Raw genomic sequence first — 22,359 nt, 5'->3', positions numbered from 1 at the left:
CTACTGTTTGTATTTTTAGTAGTGATGGGGTTTTACCATGTTGGCCAGGCTGATCTCAAACTCCTGACCTCAAGTGATCTGCCCCCTCAGCCTTCCAAAGTGTTGGGATTATAGGTGTGAGCCACTGCACTTGGCTGATGTCATCAACTATTTTTTAGCCCTTCTGATAGGTGTGTAATGATATCTAATTTTGGTTTTAGTTTGTATTTCCCTTATGGCTAATGATGTAGAAAATATTTTTATGAGCTTGTTTGCCATCTGTATATCGTCTTTGATGAGATGTCCCTTCATGAATTTTTGCTTGTTTTAGCATTTTCTCATTGGAAAAAAAAGAAAAAAAATCAGTTGCGTATATTTGTGTGGGTCTACTACTGGGTTTTCTATATTGTTTCACTGATCTGTATATTTATCCCTCTGCCAATACCACACAGTCTTTAATTCATGTAATTCTTTTTATCTTCTTTTTTTCTTTTCTTTCTTTCTTTCTTTTTTCTTTTTTTTTTTTTTTTGCGACAGTCTCCCTCTGTTGCCCAGGCTGGAGTGTAGTGGCATGATCTCAGCTCACTGCAACCTCCCTGCCTCGGGCTCAAGTGATTCTCCTGCCTCAGCCTGCCGAATAGCTGGGATTACAGGCACATACCACCACGCCTGGCTAATTTTTGTATTTTTAGTAGAGACGGGGTTTCGCCATGTTGGCCAGGCTGGTCTCCAATTCCTGACCTCAAGTGATCTGCCCGCCTCGGCCTCCCAAAGTGCTGGGATTACAGGTGTGAGCCACCGTGCCTGGCCTCATTTAATTATTTTTAAAAATTGTTTTAGCTATGTCCGCTTCTTTGCCTTTGATATAACCTTTAAAATAATCTTGTCTTTTTTTTTGAGACGGAGTCTCGTTCTGTCGCCCAGGCTGGAGTGCAGTGGCGTGATCTCAGCTCACTGCAATCTCCACCTCCTAGGTTCACACCATTCTCCTGGCTCAGCCTTCCGAGTACCTGGGACTACAGGCGCCCGCCACCACGCCCGGCTGATTTTTTGTATTTTTAGTAGAGACAGGATTTCACTGTGTTAGCCAGGATGGTCTCGATCTCCTGACCTCGTGATCCGCCCGCCTTGGCCTCCCAAAGTGCTGGGATTACAGGTGTGAGCCACCGCGCCCAGTCTAAGTTACAGATTTTTAAAACAAGGTGGTGGCACATGCTGTTATTCCAGCACTTTGGGAGGCCGAGGTGGGTGGATTGCCTGAGCTCCGGAGTTCAAGATCAGACTGGCCAACATGGTGAAACCTTGTCACCACCAAAAATACAAAAAAATTAGCTGGATGTGGTGGCATGCGCCTGTGGTCCCAGCTACTCTGGAGACTGAGGTGGGAAGATCGCTTGAGCCTGGGAGGTGGAGATTGTGGTGAGCTGAGATCCCGCCACTGCACTCCACCTGGGTGACAGAGTGAAACCTCATCTCAAAGGAAATAATAATAGTAATAGTAATAATCTTGTCTGTATCTGTAGAAAATCCTGCTAGGATTTTCCCTTCTTTTTTTTTTTTAGACGGAGTCTTACTCAATGCTCAATGTTGCCCAGGCTAGAGTGCAGTAGCGTGATCTCAGCTCACTGCAACCTCCACCTCCCAGCCGCCTGCTTCGGCCTCCCAAAGTGCTAAGATTACAGATATGAGCCACCGCACCTGGACCCTTCATTATTTTTTATTGTAGTAAAATACACACAACATAAAGTTCACAATTTTAACTATTTTAATGTATACAATTCAGTGGCACTTAGTACCTTGAAAATTTTGTCGGCGGGGTGCGGTGGCTCATGGCTGTAATCCCAGCGTATTGGGAGGCTGAGGCAGGCGGATCACCTGAGGTCAGGAGTTCAAGACCAGCCTGGCCAACATGACAAAACCTCATCTCTACTAAAAATAAGAAAAATTAGCCGGGTGTGGTGGCATGTGCCTGTAATCCCAGATATTCGGGAGGCTGAGGCAGGAGAATCACTTGAACCCAGGAGGCGGAGGTTGCAGTGAGCTGAGATCATGCCACTGCACTCAGGCTGGGTGACAAGAGCGAGACTCCGTCTTAAAAAAAAGAAAGAAAAAAAGAAAAGAAAATGTTGTACAACCATCAAAACATCACCTCTATGTAGTTCCATAACATTTTCATCACTCCAAAAGGAAATCCTGTACCCATTAGCCAGTCAGTCCTCAGCCTCTGGCCATCACCAGTCTGCTTTCTGTCTCTCTAGATTTATTAATACCTGTTCTGGACTTTCATATAAATGGAATTATACACTATGTGACCTTTTGTGTCTGGCTTTTTTTTTTTTTTTTTTTTGAGACAGAGTCTTGCTCTGTGGCCAGGCTGGAGTGCAGTGGCGCGATCTCGGCTCACTGCAATCTCCACTTCCCGGGTTCAAGCGATTCTCCTGCCTCAGCCTCTCAAGTAGCTGGGACTACAGGCACGTGCCACCATGCCCAGCTAATTTTTTTTTTTTTTTTTTTGTATTTTTAGTAGAGATGGGGTTTCACCATGTTGGCCAGGATGGGCTTGATCTCCTGACCTCGTGATCCACCTGTATCAGCCTCCCAAAGTGCTGGGATTACAGGTGTGAGCCACCATGCCCTGCATGTCTAGCTTCTTGAGCATAATGTTTTGAGGCTTATACAAGTTGTAGTATATATCAATACTTCATTCCTTCTTATGCCTGAATAATATGCCATTGTATTTATATACCACAGTTTATTTAGCCATTCATCTATTAATGGAATTTGGATTGTTTCCACTTTTTGACTGTTATAAATAGTGCTGCTATCCACATGCATGTACAAGTATTTTTTTAAGTGCTTGTTTTCAGTTCTTTGGGGTATATACCTAGGAGTGAAATTACTGAATCATATTCTATATTTAGTTCTATGTTTAGCTTATTGAGGAACTGCCAAACTGTTTTTCACAGCAGGTATGCCATTTTACATTCCCACCAGCAATACAAGAGGATTCAAATTTCTCCTTATCCTAACACTTGTTATTTTTCATTTTAAAAAATTATAGCCATTCTGGTGGTGAAGTGGTATCTTATTGTGATTTTATTTGCATTTCCCTAATGACTAATGACATTGAGCATTTTTTTTTTTTTTGAGACTGAGTCTCACTCTGTCCCCCAAGCTGGAGTGCAGTGGCACAATCTCGGCTCATTGCAGCCTCCGCCTCCTGGGTTCAAACAATTCTTCTACCTCAGCGTCCTGAGTAGCTGGGACTACAGGTGTGTGCCACTACACCCGGCTAATTTTTGTATTTTTAGTATAGTTTCACCATATTGGCCAGGCTGGTCTTGAACTCCTGACCTCAGGTGATCTGCCCACCTTGGCCTCCCAAAGTGCTGGGATTACAGGCGTGAGCCACCTCACCCAGCTGACGTTGAGCATTTTTTCATATATTTATTTTTTCATTGGGTTATTTGTCTTTTTGTTGTTGAATCATACCCCCTTCATTTTTAAAGGATGTTTTCACTGGATATAGCAATCTGAGTTGACAGTCTTTTCCCGCAGCACTTGAACAATTTTGTGCCACTTCCCTCTGGCCTCCATGGCTTCTGATGAGAAATTGGCTTTCTAACTTGGTTGAACATGGGAGAAAACCCAACAAAACAAAAAAAGTAAAAAGAAAAAGAGAGAGAAATCTGCTTTTATTCAAATTGCTTTCCCCTCACTGCATTCAATATTTTTTGTTTGTCTTTAGCCTTCAGCAGTTTGACTATGATGTGTGTCTTAGTTCATTTAGTGTTGCTATAAAGGAATACCTGAGGGCTGGGTAATTATAAAGAAAAATGGTTTATTTGGGTCATGATTCTGATGGCTGGAAAGTTCAAGGTTGGGCATCTATATTTGGTGAGGGCCTCAGATTCCTCCCAACCGTGGTGGAAGGTGAAAAGAAGTTGGCTTGGGCAGAGATCAATGGCAAGAGAAGAGGAAAGAAAAGAGGTTAGGTGACATGCTCTTTTTAACAACCAGCCTTTGCAAGAACTAAGAGTGAGAACATATTTGCCGGTGAGGGAGGACATTAATCTATTCATGAGGGATCCACCCTGATGACCCAAACACCTCCCATTTGGCCCCACCTCCAATATTGGGGATCAAATTTCAACATAAGTTTTGGAGGGGACAAACATCCAAACTATTGCAATGTGTCTTGGCCTGAAGTAATTTGGGTTTATCCTGTTAGGAGTTCATTCAGCTTCTTGAATCTGTAGGTTTATCCCTGTACCAAATCCTTTGGTACTTTTTTTGTCGTGTTCTCTTCCTCTTTTCCTTCCAGGAATTTGCTGACGCAAATGTTAAATCTTTTTTTTTTTTTTTTTTTGAGACAGAGTCTCGCTCTGTTGCCAGGCTGGAGTGCAGTGGCGCAGTCTTGGCTCACTGCAACATCCGCCTCCCGGGTTCAAGCGATTCTTCTGCCTCAGCCTCCCCAGAAGCTGGGACTACAGGCACACGCCACCACGCCCAGCTAATTTTTCGTATTTTTAGTAGAGATGGGGTTTCACCATGTTGGCCAGGATTGTCTTGATCTCTTGACCTCGTGATCTGCCCGCCTTGGCCTCCCAAAGTGCTAGGATTACAGGTGTGAGCTACCGTGCTTGGCCTAAATCTTTTGTTATAATCTCACAAGTCCCTGAGGCTCTCCGCTCATTTTTCCCCCAGTCTATTTTGTTTGTTTTTCAGATTGAGTTTTTTTTTTTTTTTTTTTGAAACAGGGTCTCACTGTGTTGCACAGGCTGGAGTGCACTGGCATGATCTTCGTTCTCTACAATCTCTGCCTCCCAGGTTTAAGCCTCAGCCTCCCAAGTAGCTGGGATTATAGGTGTGCGCCACCACGCCCAGCTAATTGTTTTTGCATTTTTAGTAGAGATAGGGTTTTGCCATGTTGGCTAGCCTGGTCTTGAATTCCTGGCCTCAAGTGATCTGCCTGCTTCAGTGTCCCAAGGTGTTGGGATTACAGGCGTGAGCCATTGTGCCTGACCCAGATTGAGTAATTTGTACTGTTCTTTCAGTTCACTGATTCTTTCCTTAGGGGGTAGCCTCATTACCACTCACTGAGTTTGGGTGAAAGTCCTGACTCTCTGTTAAGTTTCTTCTGCTACCACCCCAACAGGAAAGGGAGGGATGATTCCTAATAGACTTGCTGGTGGTGGAAGTCTAGGCACCCCATTCAGTCTTTGCTGGAATAGGAGAGGACAAGCTACAGTTTGTTTCTGTGGCATTTGGCTGGAATAGAGCAATTATTGTCTAAAAGTTTTCTGTTTTGCTAGACTGCCTCATTCCTGATCCTTTGGCTAGAGAGAACAGGGTTTTGTTAGGGATTTTTTAGGCTGCTCCTATTGGGATTTCCAGGTTGCTGGTTTCTTCAGCTCCAAGTATGGGGTATATGAGGCAAAAAGAAAGTCCACAGAAATCAGCATTGTGTCCTGCCTTTGTTTCTGGGGCTCCTAGCTGGTCTACCTCCTTCTCGCCACATTTCAGTCTTCTTAGGGTTGTTTTATATATAATGTCCAGGGAGGAGGACGAGGGAAGATCACATCTACTCAGTCCTCCCTGATCCATTCTCTTTTATTCACTTGTTTATTTGGTTTTACACTAGATTTTCAGCTCTTTAAGTGTTTTGCTGTTGTTTGGAGACAGAGTCTCGCACTATCATCAGGCTAGAGTGCAGTGGCACGATCTCAGCTCACCCTATCCTCCACCTCCGGGGTTCAAGCGATTCTTGTGCCTCAGCCTCCCAAGTAGCTGGGATTACAGGCATGAGCCACTACACCCAGTCTAGGTGTATTTTTATATTTTCAATACCTAGTCTGGCACATGATCTGTAAATGTTTTTACAAAGGAAAATAGGCCAGGTGCGGTGGATCACGCCTATAATCCCAGCACTTTGGGAGGCTGAGGCTGGCAGATCACCTGAGGTCAGGAGTTCAAGACCAGCCTGGCCAATATGGTGAAATCCCATCTCTACTAAAAATACAAAAATTAGCTGGGCATGGTGATGGGCATCTGTAGTCCCAGCTACTCAGGAGGCTGAGGCAGGAGAATCACTTTAACCCAGGGGTGGAGGTTGCAGTGAGCTGAGATCACGCCACTGCACTCCAGCCTGGGCGACAGAGCAAGACTCTGTCTCAAAAAAAAAAAAAAAAAAAAGGGAAAATAGAACTCAGAGTGAAGCGAATGAGCCACACTCCTTCCTCATCCACCTTTAGGTATGCATTACTGGCAAGAAGAGGAGACTTAATCCTGTCTTGGTGCTTTGACCAGATTCCTTCTGGTGCTTTGATGTTGAGACAAGTGGCTAGCTCCCATAGCTCATACTGTCCTTCCTCGGTCCTTTCTTAACAAAAAATTACCAGCAGGTGGCAGAATAATTGATGAAAAAGTACTATTGACCAAAACAGGAGGCTGATTTCCTCTGCAACATAGAAAAATAAATTCTGCTGCCTTGTCCCCACCCTGGGTAAGATCCTGAGATGTTGTTCTGAAGGTTAGATGCTTTTTGTTTTTCAGCCTTGGTCCAGTGAAAACAGCTGGAGTAAAAGGAAGTGGGCTCTGTTAGGCTCCTTGGTGACATGACAACAGAATTCTTGTTGTCTTTGTGAAAATAAATGTCTAGCATTTAGTTACTCGTCTTCCTATTTCACGGCATTTAAACCCATAGAAAAGTGGAGACTGGATGAGTGGAAGATTTAAACAACGTTTCTTAAACAACGTTTTAACATTGACTTTGAAAGCAAAACAAGACCAGGCTTCGTGGCTTATGCCTGTAATCCCAGCCTTTGGGAGGCCGAGGTGGGAGGATGGCTTGAGCCCAGGAGTTTGAGACCAACCTGGGCAATATGGTGAGGCCTAGTATCTCTGCTACCACAGACACAAAATTAGCTGAGTGTGGTGGCCGGAACCTGTAGTCCCAGTTACTCAGGAGGCTGAGGTAGGAGCTCAGCACTACACTACAGTCTGGGCAACAAAGTGGGACCCTGTCTCAAAACAACAACTACGATAATCCCCCCAAACTCCGTATCTCACCATCCATTTTTTTTTTTCTGTCAGGCCCTGCTGATATACACATACCATTGATGATTCAATCTTTCCATTTTTTAATTCATTATCAAAAGTATTTTCTGATGTAAGAGTGTGTTTGGGGAGTGGGGTTGCTTTTAAAATTTTCTGCTTGAACTCATGGGCACAGAATTCATCACTTGGGGTCATCTGACCAAAAAAGACCAGAAGGGGAGGCTTTTGATTGTTTCATTTTTTTCTCTACCTTTTATTTTTTAAAACTTCAAGCTTACAGAAAAGCTGAAAGTACAATATGGCAAACACAATTCACTAAGATTTTCTTTCTTTCTTTCTTTCTTTTTTTTTGTAATTTTTGGTACAGACAGGATTTCACCCTGTTGCCCAGACTGGTTTTGAAACTCCCAAGCTCAAAGCAATCCACCTGCCTCAGCCTCCCAAAGTGCTGGGATTACAAGCTTGAGCCACGGTATCCAGCCCGCATTTGCTTTCTTTTCTCGCTCATAAAGTTAGCTTGCAACACATTAATGCATGCACCCCAGTTTTCTTTCTCTTCACTCCCTCTTTTCCTTCCTCGCAATTTTTTTTTTTTTTTTTTTTTAATTTATGAAGAATTTATTGATGATTCTTGGGTGTTTCTGGGAGAGGGGGATATGGCAGGGTCATAGGCTAATAGTGGAGAGAAGGTCAGGAGATAAACACGTGAACAAAGGTCTCTGGTTTTCCTAGGCAGAGGACCCTGCGGCCTTCTGCAGTGTTTGTGCCCCTGAGTACTTGAGATTAGGGAGTGGTGATGACTCTTAAAGAGCATGCTGCCTTCAAGCATCTGTTTAACAAAGCACATCTTGCACCGCCCTTAATCCATTTAACCCTGAGTTGACACAGCATATGTTTCAGAGAGCGGGGGCTGGGGGAAAGGCCATAGATCAACAGCATCCCAAGGCAGAAGAATTTCTCCTAGTCAGAACAAAATGGAGTCTCCTATGCCCACCTCTTTCTACACAGACACAGCAACAATCTGATCTCTCCTTCCTTTCCCCACACTTCCTCCTCTTCTCTTCAACAAAACCGCCATCGTCCTCATGGCCCGCTCCCGATGGTCGCTGTCTCTTCGGAGCTGTTGGGTACACCTCCCAGACAGGGCAGCCGGGCAGAGGCGCTCCTCACCTCCCAGACAGGGCGGCCGGGCAGAGGCGCTCCTCGCTTCCCAGACGGGGCCGCCCGGGCAGAGGCGCTCCTCGCTTCCCAGACGGGGCCGCCCGGGCAGAGGCGCTCCTCACTTCCTCCCAGACCGGGTGGCAGCCGGGCAGAGGCGCTCCTCACCTCCCAGACGGGGCGGCCGGGCAGAGGCGCTCCTCACTTCCCAGACGGGGCGGCCGGGCAGAGACGCTCCTCACTTCCTCCCAGACGGGGTGGCGGCCAGGCAGAGGCGCTCCTCACCTCCCAGACAGGGAGGCCGGGCAGAGGCGCTCCTCACTTCCCAGACGGGGTGGTGGCCAGGCAGAGGCGCTCCTCACTTCCCATATGGGGTGGCGGCCGGGCAGAGGCGCTCCTCACTTCCCAGATGGCGCAGCCGGGCAGAGGCGCTCCTCACTTCCTCCCAGACGGGGTGGCGGCCAGGCAGAGGCACTCCTCACCTCCCAGACGGGGCGGCCGGGCAGAGGTGCTCCTCATCTCCCAGAAGGGGCAGCCGGGCATAGGTGCTCCTCACTTCCTCCCAGACGGGGTGGCAGCCGGGCAGAGGCACTCCTCACCTCCCAGACGGGGCGGCTGGGCAGAGGCGCTCCTCACTTCCCATACGGGGTGGCGGCCAGACAGAGGCGCTCCTCACTTCCCAGACGGGGTGGCCGGGCAGAGGCGCTCCTCACTTCCCAGACGGGGTGGCCAGGCAGAGGCACTCCTCACCTCCCAGACGGGGCGGCCGGGCAGAGGCGCTCCTCACTTCCCATACGGGGTGGCAGCCGGGCAGAGGCGCTCCTCACTTCCCAGATGGGGCAGCCGGGCAGAGGCGCTCCTCACTTCCTCCCAGATGGGGTGGCGGCCAGGCAGAGGCGCTCCTCACTTCCCAGACGGGGCGGCCGGGCAGAAGTGCTCCTCACTTCCTCCCAGACGGGGTGGCGGCCAGGCAGAGGTGCTCCTCACCTCCCAGACGGGGCGGCCGGGCAGAGGCGCTCCTCCCTTCCCAGACGGAGTGGCCAGGCAGAGGCACTCCTCACCTCCCAGAGTGGGCGGCCGGGCAGAGGCGCTCCTCACTTCCCAGAGTGGGCGGCTGGGCAGAGGCGCTCCTCACTTCCCATAGAGGGTGGCAGCCGGGCAGAGGCGCTCCTCACTTCCCAGATGGGGCAGCTGGGCAGAGGTGCTCCTCACTTCCTCCCAGACGGGGTGGCGGCCAGGCAGAGGCGCTCCTCACCTCCCAGACGGGGAGGCCGGGCAGAGGCACTCCTCACCTCCCAGACGGGGCGGCTGGGCAGAGGCGCTCCTCACTTCCCATATGGGGTGGCAGCCAGGCAGAGGCGCTCCTCACTTCCCAGACGGGGTGGCGGCCAGGCAGAGGCGCTCCTCACTTCCCAGATGGGACAACCAGGCAGAGGCGCTCCTCACTTCCTCCCAGACGGGGTGGCGGCCAGGCAGAGGCGCTCCTCACCTCCCAGACGGGGTGGCCGGGCAGAGGTGCTCCTCATCTCCCAGACGGGGCAGCCGGGCAGAGGCGCTCCTCACTTCCTCCCAGACGGGGTGGCAGCCGGGCAGAGGCGCTCCTCACATCCCAGACGATGGGCGGCCGGGCAGAGGCGCTCCTCACTTCCCAGATAGGGCGGCCGGGCAGAGGGGCTCCTCACATCCCAGACGATGGGCGGCCAGGCAGAGATGCTCCTCACTTCCTAGACGGGGTGGCGGCGGGGCAGAGGCTGTAATCTTAGCACTTTAAGAGGCCAAGGCAGGAGGCTGGTAGGTGGAGGTTGCAGCGAGCCGAGATCACACCACTGCACTCCAGCCTGAGCACCATTGAGCATTGAATTAGCGAGACTCCGTCTGCAATCCCAGCACCTCGGGAGGCCGAGGCAAGCAGATCACTCGAGGCCAGGAGCTGGAGACCAGCCCGGTCAACACGGCGAAATCCCGTCTCCACCAAAAATACAAAAATCATTCAGGCGTGGCGGCACGCGGCTGCAATCCCAGGCACTCGGCAGGCCGAGTCACAGGAGCCCGCCTTCCTCGCAATTTTTATTTTGTGTTGCGCTTGTCGCCCAGGCTGGGGTGCAATGGCCTGATCACTGCAACCTCCGCCTCCCGGGTTAAAGCGATTCTCCTGCCTTAGCCTCCCGAGTAGCTGGGATTAAAGGCAGGCGCCACCACGCCTGGCTAATTTGTATTTTTAGTAGAGACAGGATTTCACCATGTTGGCCAGGTTGGTCTCGAACTTCTGACCTCAGGTGATCCACCCGCCTCAGCCTCCCAAAGTGCTGGGATTACAGGCGTCTGAGCCACCGCGCCCGGCTTTCTCATAATTTTTTTTTTTTTTTTTTTTTTGAGACAAAGTTTCACTCTTGATGCCCAGGCTGGAGTGCAATGGCGCAATCTCCGCTCACTGCAACCTCTGCCTCCCGGGTTCAAGTGATTCTCCTGCCTCAGCCTCCCGAGTAGCTGGGACTACAGGCGCCCGCCACCACGCCCGGCTACTTTTTGTATTTTTAGTAGAGACGGGGTTTCACCATGTTGGCCAGAATGATCTCGATCTCTTGACCTCGTGATCCACCCGCCTCGGCCTCCCAAAGTGCTGGGATTACAGGCATGAACCACCGCGCCCGGGACCTCGTAATTTTTAAAGGTTAAAGGCCCTGAGCTTCTCTTAGTCTCCCACTAGTGAGTTGAGCTCAGATCCTGCTGAGCACCAAAGGGGTACCTCTAGGCTGAGTGATTTTCACTCGTTTGTAATATTTGTTTTAACAGTTGGCCTACAATTCACACGACATGAAGAAAAGGTACAGTGGGCCCAGGATCTTCTAGTGTTACTCGCATGACATCTTTTATGTTCCTTAAGGAAAAGTTCCTGATTGTTTTTGGTAAAGACGTAGCTGGGTCTCTACTTTTCTAATGTTCACAATTCCGGAAATCACTGCAACTACAAGGAGGTGAGCTTCCTCTCTGTGTTACCCTCTTCTCTCCGGACATTCGTCTCTGGTCTTGGGGACTGTAATCACGTGTACGCGATGCTCCTTAGGCTCTGAGAGCCAGGCTGGAGAATTCTTTCACAATGTTTTCTACTGCAGGAAAGAAGTACCGGGAAGAAGCCCCAACATAGGAAAGGCCCAGTATGCAAGAATCTCAGAATCTAGGCAGTGAAAAATAATGTGAAAAAGAATAAGTGGAAATAAACTTTTAGTTACAATCATATAATTTTTTTTTTTTTTTTTTTTTTTTTTTTTTGAGGAAGGCTCTGGCCCTGTCATCAAGCTGGAGTGCAGTGGCACGATCAAGGCCCGCTGCAACCTCCGCCTACCAGCCTCAAGAGATCCGGCCTCTCGAGTAGATGGGAGTACAGGCAAGCGCCACCACGACCGGCTAATTTTTTTGTGCTTTTGATAGAGCCCGGGTTTGCCACTTTGCTCAGGCTGGTCTCGAACTCGTGACCTCAAGCAATCTGGCCACTTTGGCCTTAGTGTTTAGGAGTTACAGGCACGAACCACAGCACTTAGTAGAATCGTATAGTTGCAACCGGAAGACACAAACAGTTTCCCTGGTGGTCTAGTGGTTAGGATTCGGCGCTCTCACCGCCGCGGCCCGGGTTCGATTCCCGGTCAGGGAAAGAATAATAGTTTCATCTTTTGCTTTCTCTCAGGATCTTTTAAATAAACGTTATCTGCTAGTCAATCTCCCCAACCCACTAAAAACTGAAATACAGAAAATGTAGAAAAATACAAATAAAGAAATCGCTCACGATTCAATCACCCGAAGACCACTCTTAATATCTAGGTTTTCAAACTAAGTGGAAGTATGCTATAATACTATAATACTATTTTATCACCAGCTGTCGTTGCCCCAGGCTGGAGTGCAGAGGCGCGATCTCGGCTCACTGCAACCTCCGCCTCCCGGGTTCAAGCGATTCTCCTGCCTCAGCCTCCCAAGTAGCTGGTTACAGGCCTGAGCTACCACGCCCGGCTAATTTTGGATTTGTAGTAGAGACGGGGTTCACTATATTGGTCAGGCCCGTCTCGAACTCCTGACCTCAGGTGATCCTCCCGCCTCTGCCTTACCAAAGTGACGGGATTATAGGCGTGAGCTACCATGCTCGGCCAACACCAGCTAGTTTTAAGGTTAACAATATATTTCTAACACTTTGCAGTGGAAATAAATATCCTTCAGTAACATTTTCTTTCAATTTAATTACTGGATTTTCGAAAAGGTAATATATTTACATGGTTTAGGATTCAAATATACAAAAGGGCAGAACTGATAAACCTGACTTTCACCTCTACCATTTATTTTCTCTCTAATGAAGTAACCGCTGTTAAGTTTCTTCATTATGTTAGAGATGTTTTATGCAAACGCAAGTACATGCATATATACATACGTATATATATTTAAACATTCTCTCCCCCTTGTACAAATGGAAGTAATCTATACACACTTTCTGCACTTTGCCTTTTCCATTTAACAGTATATTTTGGAAGTACTTACAAATTAGACATGAAGAACTTCCTCATTCTTTCTTCCGGCACATAGCATTCCGTTGTATGGATTTTCCATAATTAGTTTAGCCAGCTTCCTATTATAGACACTTAGCTTATTTCTAGCCCTTTGCTCTTTGGAAAAAAAAAATGCTGTCATATATGGTCTTGTACATATGTAATTTTGCGCATGTGTGGAATAAATGCCCAGAAAACTAGAATTGACTTTTCTTAAAGCTGTGAAACAAGATACTGCTACAGAATTTTTAATAGGAGAAATTCCAGAGAGTTTTCTTTTAGTTTTCCTCTTTTAGGTTTTTCCTGCAGTCTAAATTGCTTAGCCTAGAAATAAACGGGAAGACAAACCTGATTATTTAGTTCTCATATTATAAAGGAAGAGCTTTTTTTTTCAGTTGCGTTGGTGGTATAGTGGTGAGCATAGCTGCCTTCCAAGCAGTTGACCCGGGTTCGATTCCCGGCCAACGCAGGCGTAGTTTTTCTTTCCAGCTTTTTAGACTGAGTAGGCCTGGAAACCGAGCAAAGTAGGGAACACAGGAAAAGAGTTTTTGACCACTTTTGTGTCCTAGGTCTGCACCAGTATGGTCTGTCCCTCCCACAGCAAACATCTGTATTTTGGTAACTGCACGTGCGAGCCAAGGCCGTCTGATGGGTTTGGCCGCTGGCGTCCGAACAATAACTCTCCTAGGGGTCTAGGGAAGTTTCTGAAATAGAGGCTGGTTGGGTTTGTTTTTCTGAATCGGCAGAGGTGGCTCTAATATATTTATGAGTCAAGATGAGGAAGTCAGCAAAAGCTCCCACAATGCCAGAGAGAGAGTACACAGCGCTTCTTGTACCTGTGACGGAAGCAAGAAATTAAGACGGGGTTCTCATCCCCTCCCCAGCTCACTAGCTCCGTTTTTCTTCCGGTTCCACCATTCTGGGAAGAGAAACCTCAATTCCCTGGTACAGGCTGCAGATGTAATTTGGAAAATCCTTCGAGGCTGCCCCTCTCATCCCTGGGCGAAGCAGCTTGATTCCTTGGAGGGGGAAGAGGGAAATGGAGGCGGAGAGGAGAGAGGCGAGAGGCGGCGTGGTCCCGGGTTGCAGCTGACGCTTTCTGCCCTCTAGTCAGGACCTTGGCCCGCCGCCGCCCAGCGGAGCGGGTGGTGCTACCGCTGACATCGAGGGATTTAGAGTCTAAGAAACTGATTCGGGTGTCGGAGCTTCAAGGTTGCAGAATGAAAAAGGTTGGAATTGATTGGTGCGGACTTCACGGACTGGCCAAATAAAAGCGGCACGAAATAGCCATTCCTATTTCAAGAGGCATTAAATCCAACTATATTGCGCCGCCTCATTAGTGGCTCGCCGTGATCGTATAGTGGTTAGTACTCTGCGTTGTGGCCGCAGCAACCTCGGTTCGAATCCGAGTCACGGCATGCGGGTCTAATGTGCTTAGGTGGCGCTTTTTTTTTTCTTTAATTAACATTTTTAAAAGAGTGACATATGCTTGTAATTCTGCATTGGTTTAAGGCATCCCCGCGGAAGTGCAGTCCACAAATTCGGTGAATAACAATAGCTCCAGGCCGACGTGGTGGCTCGCGCCATTACGTAACCCCAGCAGCTTTGGGAAGTCTCGAAGGCGGGAGAATCCCTGGAGCCCAGGAGTTCGCGACCAGCTTGAGACGCCTCCCCACTCTCCCAGAATTTTTTTTTTTTGGAGACAGAGTCTTGCTCTGTCGCCCAGGCTGGAGTGCAGTGGCGCGATCTCGGCTCACTGCAACCTCCGCCTCCCGGGTTCAAGCAATTCTCCTGCCTCAGCCTCCTGAGTAGCTGGGATTACAGGCGCCCGCCACCACGCCCAGCTAATTTTTGTATTTTTAGTAGAGACGGGGTTTCACTATATTGGTCAGGCTGGTCTCGAACCCCTGACCTCGTGATCCACCCGCCTCGGCCTCCCAACGTGCTGGGATTACAGGCGTGAGCCACCGCTCCCAGCCAGAAAAAGAATTTTTAAGATGGTGGCGGGCGCTTTTGGTCCCAGCTACTTAGGGAGGGTGAGGTGGGAGCATCGCTTGAGCCCGGGAAGTAGAGGCTGCAATGAACTATGATCGCGCCACTGCACTCCAGCCTGGGCAACAGAGCGGGCCCCTGTCTCAAACAATAGTTCCAGCCTGTAATCCTGTAATCCCAGCTACTCGGGAGGCTGAGGCAGGAGAATTGCTTGAACCTGGAAGGCGGAGGTTGCGGTGAGCCGAGATCACGCCATTGCACTCCGTCTCAAAAAAAAAAAAAAAAAAAAAAAAAAAAAAGAAAAGAGGAATCTGGGGATTCTAGTGTCACACTGCGGCTCGCCCACCAAGGCGCTAAGCAGCCCAGGCTAGAAGCTTTAGAGCGATATGGAGGCCCACGGAGCTGGGACCACGGTTGTTCTTTTGGCCTTTACTTGAGCAGAGGAGAGAACCCTTCCCTCGTGACTCTGGAACTCAGTGCCTCTTCCAGGATGGAGAACTAAAATGCTTTGCAGAGAAGTCTTTGCGCCTCTCATCTGAGTTTCCTCGGGCTCTTTCGCACCCTCCTCTGAAGTCGGTGAGGAGGTTCCCTCAGTGGAAGGAATGTGCGGAAAACACTAAGGTTTCAGGCAGGACTCGGGATTCCTGAGTCCTCCGCGAGACTTCCTGGCTCTCTGCAGCCTCCATCGCTCTCTAAACCCCGAATTCCTTCATAGCAAAAAGCTATTATGAAAAGGCTATTGCCGTGTCCACCCAGTCCTAGGTCCCGAAACTTCTTTCACAAGCAATAATATGCAATTAGATCACACAACCTCTCCGTTAGTGGAAAATGATTTCATATAAGAAGGCATCGGGAACCGGTGCCCGGCTAGCTCAGTCGGTAGAGCATGAGACTCTTAATCTCAGGGTCGTGGGTTCGAGCCCCACGTTGGGCGCAGTGGTTTTTATTTAATCCTCTGGTTTAGCTACCATAGAAACATGAACTTCTAAATCGCCACAGCGGCTACTGTCCTTTTATGGTAACTGGTTCCAGAAATCGTGTCCATTCAACCCAAGTTCATCAAGAAAAGAGGAACCCGGGCCGGGCGCAGTGGCTCACGCCTGTAATCCCAGTACTTTGGGAGGCCGAGGCGGGCGGATCACCTGAGGTCAGGAGTTCGAGACCAGCCTCAACATGGAGAAACCCCTTGTCTACTAAAAATACAAAATTAGCTGGGCGTGGAGGTGCATGCCTGTAATCCCAGCTACTCGGGAGGCTGAGGCAGGAGAATTGCTTGAACCTGGAAGGCGGAGATTGCGGTGAGCCGAGATCACGCCATTGCACTCCGTCTCAAAAAAAAAAAAAAGAAAAGAGGAATCTGGGGATTCTAGTGTCTGTAGTGACCACATGCTTCGAGTCCACAATGGGCTTCTCAACTGGGCGAAGGCAGACAAGCTGAGCAGCTCTGAGGAGAGTCCGAAATCGCTCCGACACTGCTCCAGGGAGAAGAGCCTTAGGACGGCTCCAGAGGGAAATATTGGTTCTCTTCTTGGTGGTGGGAAATTTTGAATGGGGTTTTGAAAGGCCTTTGTAGTTAGTTAAAATATTCTCAGCTAGGTGTTAGGGAGCATCTGTTTGCTTTTTAGGTTTTGAAGCCTTCATCAGCCGCAAAGGGCTGTAAAATACAACCAGTTTAGGAAGATCAGGAAAAAGAGGAGAGGGCTCTAGAAAAGAAGTTGAGGAGGCAGAGGAGAGAAGCAGAAGAGCAAAGAAAAGGAGGAGCAAAGAAGAACAGGTAGGGCAGCGAGTAGGGAGTTAACAGTTGCAGTCTTATTTGATGAATATAGGCTGCCACTCCAGAGTGCTGGGCCCACTACTTTGAATTAGTTACTGATCCACCGGAGAACTTTTTTCTGTTCCCGAAAGCCTGGCGTTGTTTGCCTTACATTTGTTCCTGCTAAATTACCTTTAACTGTTGCTTTGGCTGGCATAGGTTAAGTTGGTTTGCCAGGTGGGTGGAAGCCAAGATTGGCACTATTCAAGAGACATTTTTTTTTCTTTTGAGACAGAGTCTCGCTCTGTCGCCCAGGCTGGAGTGCAGTGGCCCGATCTCGGCTCACTGCAACCTCCGCCTCCCGGGTTCAAGCGATTCTCCCGCCTCGGCCTCCCGAGCAGCTGGGGATTACAGGCGCCCGCCATCACGCCCAGCTAATTTTTGTATTTTTAGTAGAGACGGGGTTTCACCATGTTGGCCAAGCTGGTCTCGAACTCCTGACCTCAGGTGATCTGCCCACCTTGGCCTCCTAAAGTGCTGGGATTACAGGCATGAGCCACCGCTCCTGGCCTGAACATTCGTTTTTAACTCCTCGTACAGATCTTCCACCTCCTTTCCCTAAGGATCATTTACCAGTACTTTTTATTTTTTAAGAGTGTAAATATGCTTTAGTCTCACTTACTATAGTCCACCAACCATCTCCAAAATGACCAGTTATTCTCAAAGTGTGGTCCCAGGACAAGCATCTTCAGTATCACCTGGAAACTTGAGACAAACGCAAACTATTGAGTGCCACCTTAGACCTATTGAATCAGAAACCCCGAGGGTGGCCCCAACAATCTGTGACTTAACAAGCTCTCTAGGTAGTTTGGAATGTTCAAGTTTGGGAACCACTGCATTAGGGCAGCCTCCTTCCCTATTAACCGAGGTATATCATATTCTTGGATAGGAGACTCAACATCATAAAGACAGCACCTCTCCTTTACTTGGTGTCTGAATTTAACATGATTTTCATAAAACTGTCCAAAGAATTTTTTCTTTTTTATTCAATCTAGACAATATGATTATAAAGTTCAAAAGGAAAATACCAAGGAGAAATATCCAAGGAATTCTTTCTTTTTTTTTTAGAGACAGTATCTCGCTCTGTCACCAAAGCTGGAGTGCAGTAGCATGATCTTGGCTCACTGCAACCTCCACCTCCCTCAGACTCAGCTGATCCTCCTACCTTAGCCTCCCAAGTAGCTGGGTCTACAGGCGCTTGCCATCATGCTTGGCTGATTTTTTAACTTTTTGTAGAGATGAGGGCTCACTGTATTGCCTAGGGTGGTCCCAAACTCCTGGACTCAAGCGATATGCCCACCTCAGCCTCCCAAAGTGTTGGGATTACAGGCCTGAGCCACTGTGCCCAAACTAATAGTAAATTTTCCTAAAGTTTATGTTGGAGAGGTTTTTTTTTTTTTTTGAGACAAGAGTCTCGCACTTTCGCCCAGGCTGGAGTGTAGTGGCGGATCTCGGCTCACTGCAAGCTCCGCCTCCAGGGTTTGAGCCATTCTCCTTCCTCAGCCTCCCGAGTAGCTGGTACTACAGGCACCCGCCACCACGCCCCGCTAATTTTTGTATTTTTAGTAGAGACGGGGTTTCACTGTGTTAGCCAGGATGGTCTCGATCTTCTGACCCTGTGATCCACTCGCCTCGGCCTCCCAAAGTGCTGGGATTACAGGCTTGAGCCACCGCACCCGGCGGGGAGGTTATTAAACATTGTGAATGAGAGGATAAGTTGGTACCAGTTCTACAGGGTGCCTTATGACAATATCTATACAAGTAAAAAAAACGTTTTTTCTTGGAGACTGAATCTCACTCTGTCGCCCAGGCTGGAGTGCAGTGGCACAATCTTGGCTCCCTACAACCTTCGCCTCCCAGATTCAAGTGATTCTCCCACCTCAGTCTCTCGAGTAGTTGGGACCACATTTGCACACCACCACCCCCGGCTAATTTTTTTGTATTTTTAGTAGAGATGGGGTTTTACCATATTGGCCAGGCTGGTCTCAAACTCCTGACCTCAGGTGATCCACCCACTTTGGCCTCCCAAAGTCCTGGGGTTACAGGTGTGAGCCACCACGCCTGACCAAAAAAAATTTTAAAAAATTTTTCTTTTAAACTTGTGTCATGGCCGGGCGCGGTGGCTCACGCCTGTAATCCCAGCACTTTGTGAGGCCGAGGCAGGCGGATCACTGAGGTCAGGAGTTCCAGACCAGCCTGACCAACATGGAGAAACCCTGTCTCTACTAAAAATACAAAATTAGTCAGGCGTGGTGGCACATGCCTGTAATCCCAGCTACTAGGGAGCCTGTGGAAGGAGAATAGCTTGAACCTGGGAGGCGGAGGTTGTGGTGAGCTGAGATTGCGCCATTGCACTCCAGCCTGGGCAATAAGAGCGAAACTCTGTCTCAAAAAAAAAAAAAAAAGAAAAAGAAAAAGAAAAAAATGTTGGTTATATTTTGCGGCTTCTCTCGTCAAGAGAGTCTATTTCTCCTCTGTTTGAATCTGGGATTAGCTATGTGACTTGCTTTGGGCAAATGTTGGTGCCTTCGCAAAACTGACAGAAGAGAGGCTTGCACATGGGGGGATTACGTGCTTTTTGCTTCACTTGAAATTCTGAGACCATGACCTGAAGATCCCCCCAAGCTAGCCTGCTGGAGAGATCACATGAAGAAAAAGATCCGTGCATCCCACTTTTCCCAACCAACCCAGCTATACCCCAGATGTGTGAGTGAGGCCATCCTAGACCATCCAGCCCCAAATGAATCAACCTGGACCAGAAGAATTTCCAAGCCAACTCACAGAATCACTAAAAATAATAAATTATTGTTATTCTAAGTCAATAAGCTTGGGATGGTTTATTATGCAGCAAAAGTATATCAAAAGGGTGATGGTAGTTGCAGGAAATAAATATATACCTTTAACTGTATATGCATAAACATCTTTGGAATGATACCTCCAAAATATACATTCCTATGTTGAAAGAGCACACTGTGTACCCAGCATGGTGGATGAAAATAGATCATGAAGTTTCAGAATAGTAGGAACAGGTAGAAGATTCTATAAGCTTTTGGGAGAGGAGATGGGAGAACAGTTTAAGGCAAATAACAAAGAATCAGAACGGCATCCACCTTCTCTATGGTGTTGAGGCGCTCCAGTCTATAACCATCAGGAACAAACCTATAGTCAAATCTGAGTATATTGGCTCATTGCAACAGAGGAGATAGCAAACACTATGGGGAAATTGTGGGACAATTCTTCCTTTGGGAATCTCGATATTTTTATCTAGAAAGTGGGAGGAATGGTTGCAGAACCAAACACATAATTGGTAAAGAATCAACAGTCAATACAAAAGTTAGCCGAGCATGGTTGGGCATGCCTGTAATCCCGGCTACTTAAGAGGCTGAGGGAGGAGAATCGCTTGAACCCAGGAGGCAGAGGTTGCAGTGAGCTGAGATGATGCCCCTGCACTCCAGCCTGGGCGACAGAGACTGTCTCAAAAAAAAAAAAAAAAAAAAAAAAAAAGGCCAGGTGCAGTGGCTCACGCCTATACTCCCAACACTTCGGGAGGCTGAGGCGGGCGGATCACAAGGTCAGGAGTTCGAGACCAGCCTGGCCAATATGGTGAAACCCCGTCTCTACTAAAAATGCATTAGCTGAGTGTGGTGGTGGGCGCCTGTAGTCCCAGCTACTCGGGAGGTTGAGGCAGGAGAATCGCTTGAACCCGGGAGGCAGAGGTTGCAGTGAGCCGAGATCGCGCCACTGCACTCCAGCCTGGCGACAGAGCAAGACTCCGTCTCTAAAAAATAAAAGAATTAACAGTCACTATTAGTAGCTGGGAAAGAGGAATGTTTGATCATATTATAGTTTGAACAGTGTTCTGTTTGTGCTCAAATATGATTGTGAAATAGTCTTTCTTTCATCTTGGTGAGAGGGTAGCTTTGTCTGATATTGGTGTTGTGAAATTTTTAGTTTGAACTGGAGAACATAGAAAAGGGTTACTTTTTTCTTTCTCAGAAACGGCTATGGAAAACAGTAGGCCTGGCGCGTTGGCTCACTCCTGTAATCCCAGCACTTTGGGAGGCCGAGGCGGGCGGATCACGAGGTCAGGAGTTCAAGACCAGCCTGGCCAATATGGTGAAACCCCGTCTCTACTAAAAATACAAAAATTAGCTGGGCGTAGTGGTGTATGCCTGTAGTCCCAGCTACTTGGGAGGCTGAGACAGAAGAATCGCTTGAACCTAGGAGGCAGAGGTTGCAGTGAGCCGAAATCGTGCCACTGCACTCCAGCCTGAGCAACAGAGCAAGACTCCGTCTCAAAAAAAAAAAAAAAAAAAAACACTATAGGAAAACAGTAAACAACAAGGGCCGGGCGCGGTGGTTCACGCCTGTAATCCCAGCACTTTGCAAAGCCGAGGGAGGCGGATCACTTGAGGTCAGGAGTTTGAAACTGTAGCAGGAGAGGTCGTAGACAAAATCCCTCAGACACCGGATTGTGGAAGGTAAGAGCTTTATTCAGCTGGGAGCGTCGGCCGACTCACGTCCTAGAAACCGAGCTCCCCGAATAAGTAATTCCTGTCCCTTTTAAGGACTCACAACTCTAAGGGGACTATGGGTGGGAGGAGAGGTCATGATCGATTGAGCAAGCGAGGGGTACGTGACTGGGGGCTGCATGCACCGGTAATCAGAACGAAACAGAACAGAAAAGGGAGTTTCATAATGCTTTTTTATACAATGTCTGGAATTTACAGACAGCACAAGTGGTGAGGTCAGGGGTTGAATTTTAACAACCAGGCCCGAAATGTGGCGCCCGGTTGTCTGACCATGATTTTCACTTCTGTCCATTCTTTCAACCTCCACTTTTTCAGCAAACAAGAAATTAAGTATAAGACAATATGAGGAGTGGTCTCCTCTCTCAAAACCAGCTTGGCCAACATGGCGAAACCCCATCTCTACTGAAAATAAAAAAATCAGCCAGGCGTGGTGGCGGGTGCCTGTAATCCCAGCTACTGGGGAGGCTGAGGCAGGAGAATCGCTTGAACCCGGGAGATGGAAGTTGCAGTGAGCCGAGATCCCGCCGCCGCACTGCAGCCTGGGCGATGGAGCGAGGCGAGACTCTGTTTCAAAAAAAAAAAAAAAAAAAAGCAATGCCTTTAAAAATCTGAGAGAGAAATTATTTCAACCTATCTCTATGTATCTCTATCTAGTAAAATATCAATTAAGTGTATGGGTATAATAGACATTTTCAGACATGCAGTGTCTCAAAAAGTTTATTTCTAAGGTAACCACTTTGTAGGAGGTTTTGGAGGATATGCATCATCAAAAGGAAGAAGTGAGTGAGGAATGAACCCCCTTGAGATCCATGAAGCAGGGGATCTAACAAAAGAGAGAGGCAATGGAAATCCCAAGATGGTGCAGTAAAGAGAGACATGATAACAGCTGTGGGATAAGCCTGAAGAGCAAGTCATCCAGAATGGAGCAGGTAGAAATGTGCCAGGAAAAATTTTTCTTTCTTTCTTTTTTTTTTGAGAAGGAGTCTCGCTCTTTTGCCCAGGCTGGAGTACAGTGGTGTGATCTTGGCTCACTGCAACCTCCGCCTGCCCAGCTCAAGCGATTCTCCTGCCCTCAGCTTCCCGAGTAGCTGGGATTACAGGCGCCTGCCAGCCTCAGCTTCCCTAGTAGCTGGGAGTACAGGCGCCCGCCACCATGCCCGACTAATTTTTGTATTTTTAGTGAAGACGGGGTTTCACCACGCTGGCCAGGCTGTTCTTGAATTCCTGACCTCAGGTGATCCACCTGCCTGGGCCTCCCAAAGTGCTGGGATTACAGGCATGAGCCACCACGCTGGGC

At 48.3% G+C, this 22,359-nt stretch overlaps 1 protein-coding gene and 4 non-coding genes across 5 annotated transcripts in view; 4 read left to right on the top strand and 1 right to left on the bottom strand.

The window, feature by feature from the left end:
- The window catches only part of LOC100447686 (neuroblastoma breakpoint family member 12), a 2,265,351-nt gene that overhangs the window by 547,026 nt on the left and 1,695,966 nt on the right, over positions 1–22,359 (bottom strand).
- On the top strand, positions 11,774–11,845 carry TRNAE-CUC (transfer RNA glutamic acid (anticodon CUC)). Its single transcript has one exon. It is a non-coding gene; the product is annotated as a tRNA-Glu (tRNA).
- TRNAG-UCC (transfer RNA glycine (anticodon UCC)) lies at positions 13,123–13,194 on the top strand. Its single transcript has one exon. It is a non-coding gene; the product is annotated as a tRNA-Gly (tRNA).
- Positions 14,072–14,143, top strand: TRNAH-GUG (transfer RNA histidin (anticodon GUG)). The gene has a single exon. It is a non-coding gene; the product is annotated as a tRNA-His (tRNA).
- On the top strand, positions 15,579–15,651 carry TRNAK-CUU (transfer RNA lysine (anticodon CUU)). The gene has a single exon. It is a non-coding gene; the product is annotated as a tRNA-Lys (tRNA).

This window comes from Pongo abelii, chromosome 1, assembly GCF_028885655.2.
Source record: "Pongo abelii isolate AG06213 chromosome 1, NHGRI_mPonAbe1-v2.0_pri, whole genome shotgun sequence".
Lineage (NCBI taxonomy): Eukaryota > Metazoa > Chordata > Mammalia > Primates > Hominidae > Pongo > Pongo abelii.
The sequence above is the reverse complement of the archived record's forward strand: the minus strand, read 5'-3'. Positions and strand labels throughout refer to the sequence as shown.